We start from the raw sequence: 15,769 nt of genomic DNA on the forward strand, positions 1-15,769 counted from the left end.
GACATTACTTTGCCAACAAAGGTTCATCTAGTCAAGGCTATGGTTTTTCCTGTGGTCATGTATGGATGTGAGGTTGGACTGTGAAGAAGGCTGAGTGCCGAAGAATTGATGCCTTTGAACTGTGGTGTTGGAGATGACTCTTGAAAGTCCCTTGGACTGCAAGGAGATCCAACCAGTCCATTCTGAAGGAGATCAGTCCTAGGTGTTCTTTGGAAGGAATGATGCTAAAGCTGAAACTCCAGTACTTTGGCCACCTCATGTGAAGAGTTGACTCATTGGAAAAGACTCTGATGCTGGGAGGGATTGGGGGCAGGAGGAGAAGGGGATGACAGAGGATGAGATGGCTGGATGGCATCACCGACTCAATGGACGTGAGTCTGAGTGAACTCCGGGAGTTGGTGATGGACAGGGAGGCCTGGCGTGCTGCGATTCATGGGGTCACAAAGAGTCAGACACAACTGAGCGACTGATCTTATCTGATGATAAATTTGTGTTTACTTTTCCACAAAACTACCAAATTATGCTCGAAGTGGCTGGTACATCTGACATTCCCCTAAGGATGAGAATTCCAGTTTCTTCATAATCTGGTCAATATTTATGAAGTGGTGTCTTATTGTCATTTTAGTTTGCATTTCCCTAATAAATAATGATGTTGATCACTTTTATGTCCTTGATTACCATTTGAATACCTTTTCTGCTGAAATATCTAATAAAAATCTTTGAATTTTTAAATCTTTACATTTTAATTGGGTTGTTATATTAATTGCAAAGTTATTTAAATTTCTGAGATACACATACTTTAAGAGACATGATTTGTAATTATTTTCTCAAAGTCTCTTAGTTGTCTTTCCGTTGGCTCACTGGTATCTCTCAAAGTGCGAAAGTTTTTAATTCTCATGTAGTCCAATTTAATTTTTTTTAATTTATGGATTATAGTTTTGCTATTGGGATTAAGAAACATTTGCTGACTTCAAGTTCACAAAAATTATTGCTGCATTTTCTTCCAAGAATTTTATAGCTTTAGCTTCTACATTTAGTTCTATCATCCATCTTAGTTAATCTTTGTATATGCTGAATTCATTATTCTACATGTGGTTATCTGAATGTCTCCGCATAATTTCTTAAAAAGACAATCCTTTCTCCACTGAATAGCCATAACATTTCTATAGAATTGCCTTGGCATCACTGGTAAGCACCTTTAACCACCTTTAAAGTAATCAAGCACATATTTTTGTTGTGGTAATTGACATTGTTATTAGAATTACTCTTATTATTATTACACCCAGCTTTTGTTAGAATGTAGAATCCTACATTATGTTAGCACAGGGACCTTATCCAGACTCATTGTCACCAGTTGTTTCTATTTAAAAAGCACAAAGCCATCTGAACAGCTGAATCACCTACACAATCTTTTCCAGAGTTAGAATAATCCTCAATTCATAAATATTTTATAATCAAAAGATACTCATCTGACACAAACACTATCCCCTAAGAATTTAAATGTTATACATTCAAATTATAAATAATGGTGAAATAAATGCCCAAATTAAGTATATGTCAATATACACAGACACACGGACCTTACTGCTATATACTGGATACACAACAGGATATACTGCTGTGTATCCTGATATTATTTCACTCAAAAATAAAGTATGAATGTATTTACATGTCACTGGTATTCATAGACATTTTTTTATAGCTTCACAGTGTTCTATAATGTGCAGCTTGTAATATAATCTTATTAATTTTCTATTATAGAGTATTTCTCTGGCATCAGTGCCTACATGCCAGTCTTTTAAAATAGATTATGCTCTGATATCTCTTCAGTCTTCAAGTCCATATCCAGGTTATAATTTCATAAAGTCTAGAAATCTGAACAGGATGCCTTTACCTTGCTGTTGTTTTATAATTGCTTTACCTATCTTGAAATTCAATTATCATATTTTGTGTTCAGGCCAAGTTGAACAAACTACTACCTAAATTATAACTCAGAAATAATGGAGTGTGCATCAGTTAGTTCATACCTATCTTATACATTTTTTAAGTGATCTTTTTTTGTGGGGGGACTGAAAAGTAACATGTTAGACTATTAGAAGTAACTTGTGTTAGTATTACTACTGCTGTGTTGTATTCAACACAAGTTTTCAGAGTAAATTCTTACCTCCTCTATGTCTCAAGCTTAGACACTTAGGCACCAGTCAAAATGAATTGGTTATTACCTAGTCTCCTGATTTCCTGAGTTACATATCATAGGTCATGTGTAGATATACATACAATAAACATTTGAATCTTAGTTTGCTGAATAATTGTGCAGGATGGATTCAACCTCAACAGATAGCTACAGCTCGAAATGTTCTTTAAAACTTACTCTTTAAAAGAAGTTTATATATATATATATATATATATTTATTTATATTTATAGACGTGTATATGTTTATCATATGCACATACACAGAATAACAATGAAAACCAGTCATATTTTTCATTTCTTCAAGACTGCTCATTGGATTTTAGAAAAATATGGCAGAGCAGCTATTACAAGACATCTAAAAAACACTTAAAAGACATTAGTTTTAAGGAACATTATGAAAGTGTCCTCTTGGGAAGATAAGCAGCAGCTTATAACATTAAAGCCCTAAGAACTGGGCAGAGCTGGTATTTCTCTATGTTAACGACTATACAAAGTAACAATTATACAGTTATAGCACCCAGATCACTGCATCAAAATTTTTCATTTTTATGTCAGTGTTTTCACTCTTTTTCTGTTCATTTTGGGTTGCCTTAGAAGAGAACAGTTATTCTTTGTCAGGTTGAGGGCATTCAAGTGAACCAAAAGGTCAATCTAATTAAAAAAGGGAAAGAACTTCAAACCACAAGGGGAAAAAAGATCCAGCTAAATGCCAAGGAATTTATATTACTGAATGCATGAGGTAAACAGTCAAACAATGAGATGAATGCACAAAGGTGTCAAAGAGAAAATAAAAGAGTCTGTGACCTTTAAATTATTATTATTTTTTGTAAATTAAATGATATTTACTCCTTGAAAGAGAAACACTGCACATCAGAAACATTTAAAAATACAATTAATTTTTACCATGTCTTAGTTTTGAAAAGCTTTATTTTCCTCCAATGATTCACAACAATATTTATAAACTATTGAATACAGAAATTATTCCCAAGGATACACTTAATAATTTTAATTTTTATTCTTTGCAAAAACTATCCATCATTTGCAACTGCCCTCCCCAAAGTGCTATTCAAAACACATTGTTAAAGTTGAGTTAAACCTTTACAAGAACCGATTTTAACTCTGTGGTATTAATGGCTTACAAATCAAAATAGAGAAAATAATAGTATCTGGATTTTTTCACTGTATTCCCTCCTCTCTCCCCAAGCCATCCATGTGATTTTAACCAACATGGAGCCATACACTAGTGAGTATATAGTACTCATAGAATTTAAAAGTTTAATAAAGGGTGAGGGTGCATTAACTGTTAGACTGACTACATTGCAATCTGTCACCCAGTGATTTTTAATGCATTTTAAACATATAGCTAGATGCTTTATAGTAGAAGTCTTTTGCCAACTGCTAAGGACTTTTGTGTCACCAAGAACTTTCGTGTCATGGTGGATGGGAATTGAGACATTCCATTAATAATTTCATCTCTTGTTAAATTTACTGGCCCAAGCATATGATACCTTGGATCAATCTTGTTTGTTTTTTGGGTCTATACTTTAGAAAATTACATGGGGAAAAAAAAAAAAAGCATAATGCCTCTGCAAATTGATGGGTTTTGGTATTACCTGGCTTGTCAATAACCTAAAATGTTTACATTTTCCTTAGCCAAATCATTTTTATTTTTAGAGAAAACCTAGGCTCCATTGCCCAGGTGGTAGTCGGGCTCTGGAATAGATTTGAGGCAAAACATTTCTCCTACAGCTTTCCTCCTTTACCTCAGCAGTTAATTCTGACTGTAATTATCCTAATTTCCTAGGCTAATATCACAGTCCTCCACTCTGATAGCACTCAAGCCCTCAGCACGCACACTTGGTTAGACCCTGGCAAACTAGGTAGATCTTGCCTGGTTTCTTTGCCTTTGGTGGTTCCAGCACCACACACACCTGCATCTGTTCCTGCTTTTTACAAAATACCACTCAAAATCCTGGGCACTGTCCACTGAGTTGTTCCTTATTTGACAGGACCACGGATTTGCCTCTAGTCTGACTCACACCCTGGATAAATCCTAAAGTTGTTTACGATGGCTTGAATTACAGTGGAGCCCACTGTATCTTTAGTTATTTGTCCCTTGGAGCTACTGATCAGGCCAGGAAGGACCAGAGGCCAGGAAGGACCAGCCTCTATAATGAGATTAATTAGCCCCAAACTAGCCATATATTTAAGGAGTGGGTTTTGGCTGAGTCCTATCTATCATGTCATGTACTTGCTGGATTAGCAAGTAATGTCAAAGTGTTAGTATATCTTCCGTTGATGATTTCAGTTTTAAGGCCTACCCAACTGTCATTTTCACTAAAAACAGAAGATCAATCATAATGTGGTTAACTGTGTGTCTGCACATAGACCTTGTCAGTTACCCTCTGTACCACCTACGTTATATGAAAACATTTCTGAAGGAGCATTTACTATAAATAATGAATAGGATGATTCACTATTCATCATTCCAACAGGCAAAATCAAAATCAGAATTCAAAAAATAATTTAAATAGTGATATAAAGAAAGCTGAGTGCAGAAGAATTGATGCTTTTGAACTCTGGTGTTGGAGAAGACTCTTCAGAGTCCCTTGGACTGCAGGAGATCCAACCAATTCGTCTTAAAGGAGATCAGTCCTGGGTGTTCACTGGAAGGACTGATGTTGAAGTTGAAACTCCATTACTTTAGCCACCTGATGTGAAGAGCAGATTCATTTGAAAAGACCCTGATGATGGGAAAGATTGAGGGTAGGAGGAGAAGGGGACTACAGAGGATGAGATGGTTGGATGGCATCACCGACTCAACGGACATGAGTTTGGGTGGACTCTGGGAGTTGGTGATGGACAGGGAGGCCTGGGGTGCTGCGGTTCATGAAGTCGCAAAGAGTCAGACTCGACTGAGCGACTGAACTGAACTGATACTGTCCATGTTCCTTTCTTACTTTATAACTAAAATCCCTTTATCTTTGATAACATAAAGTTGAGGACATGTATAATTTTCAAAGATAGAACCATGTCTGTAAAACTGTATTATATATAAACTAATATAAACATGGGAAAACATGATAAATGGTTATAATCTCAATAAAGTTCTCAGACACAGAATATTTTCTTTTAATGGAAATCCACTGATATTCACTTGTCAAGTCCTCTGGAGAGCTTCTAGAGACTGTTCTTTGCTATGAAAGTGCTGAGATATTTAGATTTCCTTTCTGAACAGGATAAAATCAGTGGAGGCCTCCAAAAAAAAAAAAGCAAAATAAATACGAAGGCAGACATCAGTGGATCTGATTTGTGGTAAAGTAGAAGGATTTTTTTTTTTTTTTTTTTTACACTGGAGTACTTGTGCTTAAGTAGTGATTTTCTATAAATCTTTACTGATGGTCTAAGGATTCACTATGACTTGTGAATTGTATAACTGTCCTAGAGAATTAAAAGGCTTGATGACTTGGAACATAATGTTACTCTATCTCCACTCACTGTGGCTTGTCTTATGATCCTTCCTTGAAGAAATTCTTACTGGCTATAACAGTATTCACTGACTACAATTCACAATACAAATACAGTTATGAATCCATGATGTTATTAATGAGATAAAAATATAGTTTAAATTTTCAAGAGATCCTAATTTTTGGAAGGATTCTGAAAACGAAGCAGGAATAGAAAGACACAAAATATCAACTTCTCTTGGATATCTCCTCTCATTTTTTATCTCTAATACCACACACACATTAGGCAGCCAATATTTATTTTTTGCATGAATTGATTATTAATGTTTTGAACTGACCCTTCGACTTAATGCTCACAAGCTCCAGACTTCACTATTCTTGGAAATTCGACTCATGTTGCTAGTAAACAGAAGCTAGAATGTATAGCAATGATAATTTGTACTTTAAAATCTACCTTCTGAAGGGCACTAACGTTCAGTTTAGACAAGGCACTGGAAGAACAGAATTATAAAGTCAGTCTTTTGATGAGTAAGAGCCAGAGTAGAAGGAATTGATATTTTAGCACACCAGACTTGTGTACATCATTTTTTTGTTTTTTCCATATCCCTCATGGCATGTGGGATCTTAGTTCTCTAAGGATGGAACTCGAGCCCCCTGTGCAGTCTTAACCACTGAACCATCAAGGAGATCCCTGGAATGTGTTTCGTATATTAGATACAATTGATTCTTGGGGCACAGAAGAAAGGCACTCCTAATGATGCTTTTCCCCTAAACTTCTACACCATTGTGCTTCCTTCCCCCTGAATCAACCCCCACAACCATAATGTACATATTCTTTCTTTACATGTGTCAACACTTTAAGATTGGATCTAACTCTTTCCTTATCTGGTCATGGCACAATTTAGCCTCCTAAAGAAGGTTGCCTCTCCCTATGATTGTCATTTGTTGCATGATTATAATTTAATTCTTACATCAAGTATACTGATGGTCTCCCTAACACCTTATTACCACCCTACATCTATAATCTTGTATATAAATATATGCATTGTGAGCATCTGATATCATGATTTCTTTTCCCAGGTGGTTAGTTCTAAGCTGAACACAGGAAAAAGCAGGAAAAATTTCCCCTTTTCCTCACTTCTGTTCCAAAAGCAAGATGAGGATATTCAATCCTAAAACATTTATTGTTGAGAAAAACATTCCTTTGTATCCATAGGAAGCTACCATGTAACATTGAATATTTTTAAAAGTTATACTTATTACATACAAGTTATTTCTTCCTGACCTTTGCTAAATACACACACACAGCACCCCTCAAGAGATCCAATTTTTTTCTCACTTAAGATCTGATTTTTCTTTACTATATAGCTACATTTCTATGTTTACTACATATTTTGTCACACAGTGGGTATAAGTGTTTTACAGTTATAGGAGACACTGACATTTTACAAATGGAGAAATTGAGGCAAAGGAGAACTGAAGAACTTTCTAGGGTTGACAATTTGCCAATAGTTCAACAGTAACATATTTATTTGTGTTACTCCAAGGTTACAGCTAATTAAAATAGAGTTATAAACTGGATCTGCATATGTCAAAAGAAGTTAACTTTGAGCCATATTTTTGAGGTACTGTATACATTATTTTTTACCACATACAAAAATTAACTCAAAACAGATCATAGACTTAAATATAAAATCTAAAACTATAAAACTTCTAGATGAAAATAAAATAATTGAGTTCTAGTAGTATATTCTCTAATTTATAGAATGGCATATTTAACTTTTCTTTTTCAACCTTTATCTAATTTCAGCCTACAGAAATATTGTGGAAATGCTTTAATAGATAATAAAGAATTATCATTCATTATACTCCTACACCCGCTATTTCTCTGGAATTTTAACTAATCTACAATCCTTATTTGTTTTTCTTGCCATAAGCTCTACAAATAACAGCCAATCTTTGACTTTACTTATTGACATTCACATGTTTGCACTGACGTTAAAGCCTTTTTGAGGGATACCAGTCTAGGTGTACAGAAACTGCAAAACTGAACTCAAACTCTCTGGGATCTCTGGATAAAAGGACTGTAGAACCACACATCTCTTCTCTAAAATGTGCGCCAGTTTCTAAACCCCTTTCTGAGTTTTTCACAAGTGATGAGGCACAAGGCTGATCATTACAAAATCAAGAAGAGGAAAATGATATTTTATTTTCCAAGGGCCTATAAACCAGAATTCTAAATGTACTAGTTTTATCCCTATTGCAGCAAATGTAAAACACATTGAAACCAGCATACATTGTTTCATTTATGTTAGCATGGCATGGAATTATTACTATTGTAATATTAATACCCTTTCACAGTATACACTGAATGATACTCTAACTTTTGGAAAAGTGAAAGTGTTAGTCACTCAGTAATGTCCTATTCTTTGAAACCCCATGGACTGTAGCCTGCCAGGTCCCTCTGTCCATGGATTCCTCCAGGCAAGAATACTGGAGTGAGTAGCCATTCCCTTCTCTAGGGGATCTTCCCAACTCAGGGATTGAACCTGGGTCTCCTGCATTGCAGGCAGACTATTCTTTACCATCTGAACCTTGGCTGACTATGAGAAGCTTTTGGAACTTTCCTAAAAATGGTATAAAGGATATATGATTTTAAATTCTATGCTGCTGCTACTGCTAAGTCACTTCAGTCATGTCCGACCCTGTGCGACCCCACAGAAGGCAGCCCACCAGGCTCCCCCGTCCCTGGGATTCTCCAGGCAAGAACACTGGAGTGGGTTGCCATTTCCTTCTCCAATGCATGAAAGTGAAAAGTGAAAGTGAAGTCGCTCAGTCGTGTCCAACTTTTCGCGACCCCATGGACTGCAGCCTACCAGGCTCCTCCGTCCATGGGAGTTTCCAGGCAAGAGTACTGGAGTAGGGTGCCATATACAGTACACTTATTTTACTTATACTAGCATTTTAAGATCAGAGTAATCCAATGTTTACAGAAATTTTTAAAGTAGAAAAAAATGTTCAAAGAAATAGGAAAAAATATGTAAAATGTTTCAATTCAAACTTGTATTATTTTTCTAAGTATGTTTTCTTTAGGAAAGCAGCAAATAATAAAAAGATGAAGAGTGGCGAGAGCATTCATACTTTTAATAATTTACTTTGATTTAAAGAATTAATGCTGGCATTGTGGTAACAAAATGTCACATCGTATTATATACACATACCTTGCTTTGTCAAAGATAGACAATAAGACTATTGTCTAAGAATATTGACTATCTTTTTTTAAAAGATAGTAAGACTGAGCTATAAAACTAACTTGGTATAATGAAAAAACAAAGGAAGAGAATAACATCAATTAATAAAACTTTCACAATATTGCACTACATTTGTGACTTAAAAATCTCAAAGGTTTACGCTATGACACCCAAATTTCTGGGCCAGACATTGCAGATAGAGGATGATGAAGAGTAATCTAAGCTTCTGTAAAATAATCCACAATTTCTATTCATCTATAGCAAACTTAAAGTAATATGATATAGGGGCAAAACTCAGCTTAAAGCTCTTAAAATTAATAATACAACTGACTGAAAACAAAGGCTTAAAAGGAAAAGCCTTCATAATTTAATCAGAATGACAGCAAATGTGGCAAATAGTTGTACACATAAAAAAGTGAATTTTCAATTGTTCTTTAGTACATGAGACATTCAAGAGATTTTTATAACTGATGATTAACATAATTGGCAAGTTCCAATTTCTCTGTTTGCAAACAAGCAGCTTGCATTTTCAATTAGAGATGCTGGTAGAGAAATAACAGTTTTGACTGTGAAAATCTGCTAATGAAAGCTGCTACTTCATGCTCAATGCATAGAAACCGCATAACTACTGCAGTGAACTGATAATTCTTATACCACAGAACTTCACAAAGATATCAAAGGATGTAATTCATAGCTTAGTACTTCTCAAACAACTAGTGCTGAATGAGAAAGTGACTGATCAAGATGAAAGAAATGTCAGGAGTGAATATGTACAAAGAATGCAAAACTAGGTGCTTTTAATTTATGATAAAAATTTCAACTACATAAGATTTCTCCTCCTAGATAAATATAATGAATAACCAAACCAACAGTAATATATTAAAAAGCAGCCCTATACCAGATCAAAAATAGACATAAACTATTAAATGATAAATGGAAATGTTAACACAAAATGTTGGTTAGGGTGAAAGTATATATCTATAAAAGTATTAAAAAATTATCTACAGAAATTAGCTGCCATAACACTGGTTCTAGTATTAACACTTGTACTTAGTATGTTGTTGGTGTTTAGTTGCTAAGTTGTATGCAACTCTTTGCAACCCCATGAACCATAGCTCACCAGGCTTCTCTGTCCATGGGATTTCCCAGGCAAGAATACTGGAGTGGATTGCCATTTCCTTCTCCAGGGGATCTTCCTGACCCCGGGATTGAACCTGCATCTCCTTATCTTCTGAACCATCAGGGAAGTATAGTTAGGGATATATAACTATTAATACACAACAATACACAACTATCTCCTACAGGATATTAACTTTATTTTTCTGTATATGATATCAATAGCAGTTAATATCTTAGTTATAACATCATCAAAATGAAAATAGTTAATAACATAGATTGAATAATTTATCATAAAATAACAAGATATAAAAAATTACTATCATCCCTAATCAAAATCTGGGTAAACTGAGACACAGAGACATTTAGCAAGTTGATCAAGGTCCTAGAACTAATAAATAATAGACCCAAAATATAAATTTGGTAGTTTGGAGCTACGAATGATTTAGCACAAAACCCCATTATTTGAAATAGCAGGCGCAGCAAGGCAAAGAATATGCAAATGGTTCCTTTTGTTTCCCTCTTAGTCAGGGACTTTTTCAGCCAACCATAAACTTGTGTGGCAAAGTAAAAGAAAAAAAAAAAAAGAAAGAAAGAATGAGGACAGATTTGCTTAAAACTCACATATGATTGAGTACAGATTTCGGCTCTCAAATATGGTTAATAAAGAAATATTTTGCTTCAGACCAACATTATCAGCTAGAAAACGTAAAAAGGAGTACATCAAGGCTGTATATTGTCACCCTGCTTATTTAACTTATATGTAGAGTACATCATGAGAAACACTGGACTGGAGGAAACACAAGCTGGAATCAAGATTGCCGGGAGAAATATCAATAACCTCAGATATGCAGATGACACCACCCTTATGGCAGAAAGTGAAGAGGAACTCAAAAGCCTCTTGATGAAAGTGAAAGTGGAGAGTGAAAAAGTTGGCTTGAAGCTCAACATTCAGAAAACGAAGATCATGGCATCCGGTCCCACCACTTCATGGGAAATAGATGGGGAAACAGTGGAAACAGTGTCAGACTTTATTTTTGGGGGCTCCAAAATCACTGCAGATGGGGACTGCAGCCATGAAATTAAAAGATGCTTACTCCTTGGAAGGAAAGTTATGACCAACCTAGGTAGCATATTCAAAAGCAGAGACATCACTTTGCCAACAAAGGTTCGTCTAATCAAGGCTATGGCTTTTCCTGTGGTCATGTATGGATATGAGAGTTGGACTTTGAAGAAGGCTGAGCGCTGAAGAATTGATGCTTTTGAACTGTGGTGTTGGAGAAGACTCTTCAAAGTCCCTTGGACTGCAAGGAGATCCAACCAGTCCATTCTGAAGGAGATCAGCCCTGGGATTTCTTTGGAAGGAATGATGCTAAAGTTGAAACTCCAGTACTTTGGCCACCTGATGCAAAGAGTTGACTCATTAGAAAAGACTCTGATGCTGGGAGGGATTGGGGGCAGGAGGAGAAGTGGACGACAGAGGATGAGATGGCTGGGTGGCATCACTGACTCGATGGACGTGAGTCTGGGTGAACTCCGGGAGTTGGTGATGAACAGGGAGGCCTGGCATGCTGCGATTCATGGGGTCACAAAGAGTCGGACAGGACTGAGCGACTGAACTGAACTGAATGAAACAAAAAGAAATATCTGAGAGGAAATCAGGAATGAGAGATCAAAATCAAAGAGAGAAAGCAACCACAAACAGGTTAATTGATACTCTGCTCACCATCCTGCCCCTTTGCATAATATAATTCTTTGTACAAAGCAATAGGCTAAAATCCACATTCAGCATGTATGCAGAAACCAGATGAACCAACAATCTTGCAAAAACAGACTTATAGTTGACCTTTAAGAGTAATAACCAAATCTAGTGAACAATGGAATGACAGCTTTATAATGCTGAAATGAAATCATTGCAAGTATAGACTTCTGTAGCCAGTAAAAATATTCTTCAAAAGTGACAACTAAACAAAAATACTTGCAGATGATTAAAAACCAAGAAGATTCACTACCAGAAACCTGATATTACACAAATACTAAATCAACATCTTCACACAAAAGAGCAATGGTCCCAAAGTACAGAAATGCAGCAAGTGAATACAGCGAAGAAAAGAATACTATAAATAACAAATATAATAATGTTTAAAATATATGCATAATTTAATCCATATATGTTTAAATTATATGCATGTTGTTGTTGTTTAGTCACTAAGTTGTGTCTGACTCTGCAACCCCATGGACTGTAGCCTACCAGGCTCCTTTGTGCATGGGATTTCCCAGGCAAGAATACTGGAGTGGGTTGCCATTTCCTTCTCCAGGTTATCTGAACCTACGTTTCCTGCATTGGCAGGAGGATTCTTTACCAGTGAACCACCAAGGAAGTCCTAAAATGTTCCAAGGCCATCTGATAAATGGTATCATTACATTATTATAAGTTAAGGATGCATATTATCATATATGGGTTCACTACCACTGTATGCACTAATACCATTAGCAAGATCTTTGTGTGAACAGAGTATCCTATCTCAGACTTATCTTCAAAGGATGATAGATGACAGAAGCCTAAGGATACCAATGGGGTGGCATCAGTAGTGTCTCTTCAGTGGGAATTTTTACAAAACGTAAGCTAAATGTTTAGGTAAAACTTGTAGAGTGAGTTAGAAAATACCAATACCTGTAGGTCACAGATCAAGTTGGCAAAGTAATGACACAGATCTCACCTCCCTGCCTGAACACATCAAAAATACATCTATATGTTGAACAATTCTCACAAACCTGCAGAAGGACCCCTGCACAACCAAGGCTATAACACATCTTGGTAAGGGATGAAAGACATCAGGGACAGTCCCCTGAGGGGGAACTCAGAGGAAAAGGGAGATTACAGGGATGATCACCTCCCTGGGAAGTGAGCAATTCAATCCAAAGACTGCACATTGCAATCACTGAGTTCTACTTAGGGGAGACACAGGATTCCTCTTGACTGGTTGGAGGATCACTGGGACTAATAGAAGGAGAAGTCTAGATTCTACTCGTGAGGAGTATACACACAGACTTGCCCCCAAGGCAAGGTGGACAGAGATCTCCTCTAGTGGTTGCAGGGTTTCCTATAACTGCCTCCCGATCTGTGCCCCAGTCCAAGCCGACCAATGCTTTAAACCTACTCACTCTGTGTCACAGTGCAGCTCTGGATATGGGGCAGTCAAGACTGGAAAAAAACACCTCACTGTGAGACAAAGAGGAGATCCAGTTCCAAGGCAGATCTGGTGGGCGAGTAAGCAGCCATCATCGGCCCTTATGTAAGCAGCCGTCAGCCAATAGGGTAGGAGGTCCCTGTAGAAAGAAAATCATGTGTGACTTTCTTAAGAGAAGCCATTTTGGGCCTATGTTATTTTGTGATCTAAGCCTGGCAAGAGAGCTTGCCTTTGAATAGGTCTTGATAATGCATGATTTTAAGGGAACAAAAAAAAAAGAGAGAGAGAGAGAAAGAAATTACCATTGTCAGGAAAGAGAAATCACAATAGCAAAGATAAAAATATCATTTGTAAAACTCCCAGATCTCTTTCAGTGGTAAAGATTAGCCTGACGTACTCAATCACCAGATCAATGAGAACCTAAGGGATGTTGTTGACCTTTTTCTGACCCTTGTGACTTCAGTCTGCTAAAGCTTAGACTGTCAACCACCCAAGCAACTTCATGAATACAGTCTTAGATTAAAATTTCCTGGATTGTGCTGTTTGGAGAGAAACTGCCTTGGGAAAGATCCTCAGTGTTCTCCTTATTCACTGCAAGTAATAAATTCTTTCTTCTCCCAGTCTTTGGCTTGGTTGTGTCTCTTGGCTTGATAATCAACAAAAAACAAATGCAGTTTTCAAGTAACAACTTCTCAGAAGCAGCCAAGATTTCTGATACTGGCCACTCCACCACAACTCACAGAGTGGGCACCACCACCTGTACTGCAGAGGTCTCACACCAGGATGGGGGCAGCAGAGGCTGGAGGTAGTTCTGTGAAGAACAAAAGGGACTTACAATAGAGGTTGCATCTGTGCAGAGGTGTGGATGCCTGCACATTCAGTTCATTAGAACTGTCTGCAGGGGACACAAGACAAGAGCCCATACAAACCTCACTTACATCAGCAATCCCCCTCTTTCTAGCAAAGATCCTTGTGTGGGGACAAAAAGAAAACATACACTTAAAGGAACAGAGCCAGCTTGGGTCTGATCCTCAGGGTTTCTGCTCGAGCAACTTGGGGTCAGACCCCACTTTCCAAAGGGCAGTGATGGCCACTGACCAGTCCAGCCTCACACCAAACATCAGCTCTAAGACCTCCATCTCCAGTTCTATCCCTTAACAAGGTGAGAGCTGCCAGCACGCTCTCAGGAAAGACGTAAATTGCACCCATGTCAAATCTAGTTTTTCCTCCAAAGGCTTTAGGAACACGAAGTATATATAAGGAAACTCCCACATAAGGTCACCCTTTTGAGATCACAAGAGGTCAATGTTTCACCCAAATTCATAAAAGCAGAGAAAGTAAAGCAAAAATGAAAAGGCAGAGGAATGACTTTCAATCGAAAGCAAGATAAAATCTCTAAAAATTAATGAAACAGAAATAAACAGGTTTCCAGATAAAGAATTCAAAGTATTGGTTAAAAGAAAATAACTGAATTGGGGGAAAAAACTGATGCACACAATGAACACATTAATAAGCAAATAGAAAAAATATTTAAAAAGAACCAATCAGAAATTAATAATTCAACAGTGGAAATAAAAAACACAATACAAGGAATGAAGAGCACATTAAGTGAAATAGAACGCAGTAAGTGACTGAAAGATAAAATAATGGAAATGTCCCATCAGAACATTTTTTCTTTTCAAAAATAAAAGCAAGTTAAAAAAAAGAGAACAGTCTAAGACATCTATCAGATAAGAGTAAGCTTGAATAAATTCACGTATAGTAGTCCTAGAACAAGAAGAGAGAGAGAGAAGGGAATTGAAAACATGAGGAAACTCTGGCTGAACTTCCAAAACCTGAAGGAAGAAATGGATATCCTGATACACAAGCACAGAGTACAAAACAAGATGAACCCAAAGAAACTCACACCAAGACATATAGTTAAAATGACAAAGGTTAAAGATAGAGAATTTTACAGGCAGCAAGAGAGAAACAAAAAGTCATATAGAAGGGGACCCCTATAAGGCTGGGCTAGCCTGGTGGCTCAGTGGTAAAGAATTCACCTGCAGTGTAGGTGACTCAGGAGACATGGGTTCAATCTCTGGGTCAGGAAGATCCCCTGAAGGAGAGCATGGCAACCCACTACAATATTCTTGCCAGAAAAATCCCATGGACAGATGAACCCAGTGGGCTACAGTCCACAGGGCCAAAGAGTAAGACCCAATTGAAGCAATTGAGCATACATGCACATTATAAGGTCACCAACTGATTTCTCTGCAGAAACTTTACAGATCAGAAGGGAGTGGAAGTATCTACTTAAAGTCCTGGAAGGAAAAAATATGCAACCTAGGACACTCAGCAGAATTGTCAATTAGAGTAAGAAGAGACATAAATAGTTCATCAGACAAGCAAAAACTAGAAGAACTCAGCAACAATACACCTACTCTAAAAGAAATATTGAAGGTACTTTGCTAAATGGAAAAGAATCAAGAATGTATAGGAAAGGGAAAATTCCAATAGGAAAGGCTATATTAGAGATTGAAGGTCATTTAAATAAGCCAGCATAAAGAC

At 36.9% G+C, this 15,769-nt stretch overlaps 1 long non-coding RNA gene across 14 annotated transcripts in view; it reads right to left on the minus strand.

Annotated features, from left to right (window-relative positions):
• Nucleotides 1–15,769, minus strand: part of LOC147349339 (uncharacterized) — a 415,290-nt gene that overhangs the window by 312,789 nt on the left and 86,732 nt on the right. For 12 of the 14 annotated variants that reach the window (XR_015150380.1, XR_015150374.1, XR_015150381.1 and 9 more), the window contains exon 2: nt 13,194–13,358. This is a non-coding gene — a long non-coding RNA (uncharacterized LOC147349339). Of the gene's footprint in view, nt 1–3,086; nt 11,676–13,193; nt 13,359–15,769 lie in introns of those variants that run through there. The other 2 variants (XR_015150375.1, XR_015150368.1) reach the window with 2 other exon arrangements.

The sequence above is a fragment of the Bos grunniens genome, chromosome 21 (genome assembly GCF_055505025.1).
Source record: "Bos grunniens cultivar Pamir isolate PY7600 chromosome 21, Bosgru_T2T1.0, whole genome shotgun sequence".
NCBI lineage: Eukaryota > Metazoa > Chordata > Mammalia > Artiodactyla > Bovidae > Bos > Bos grunniens.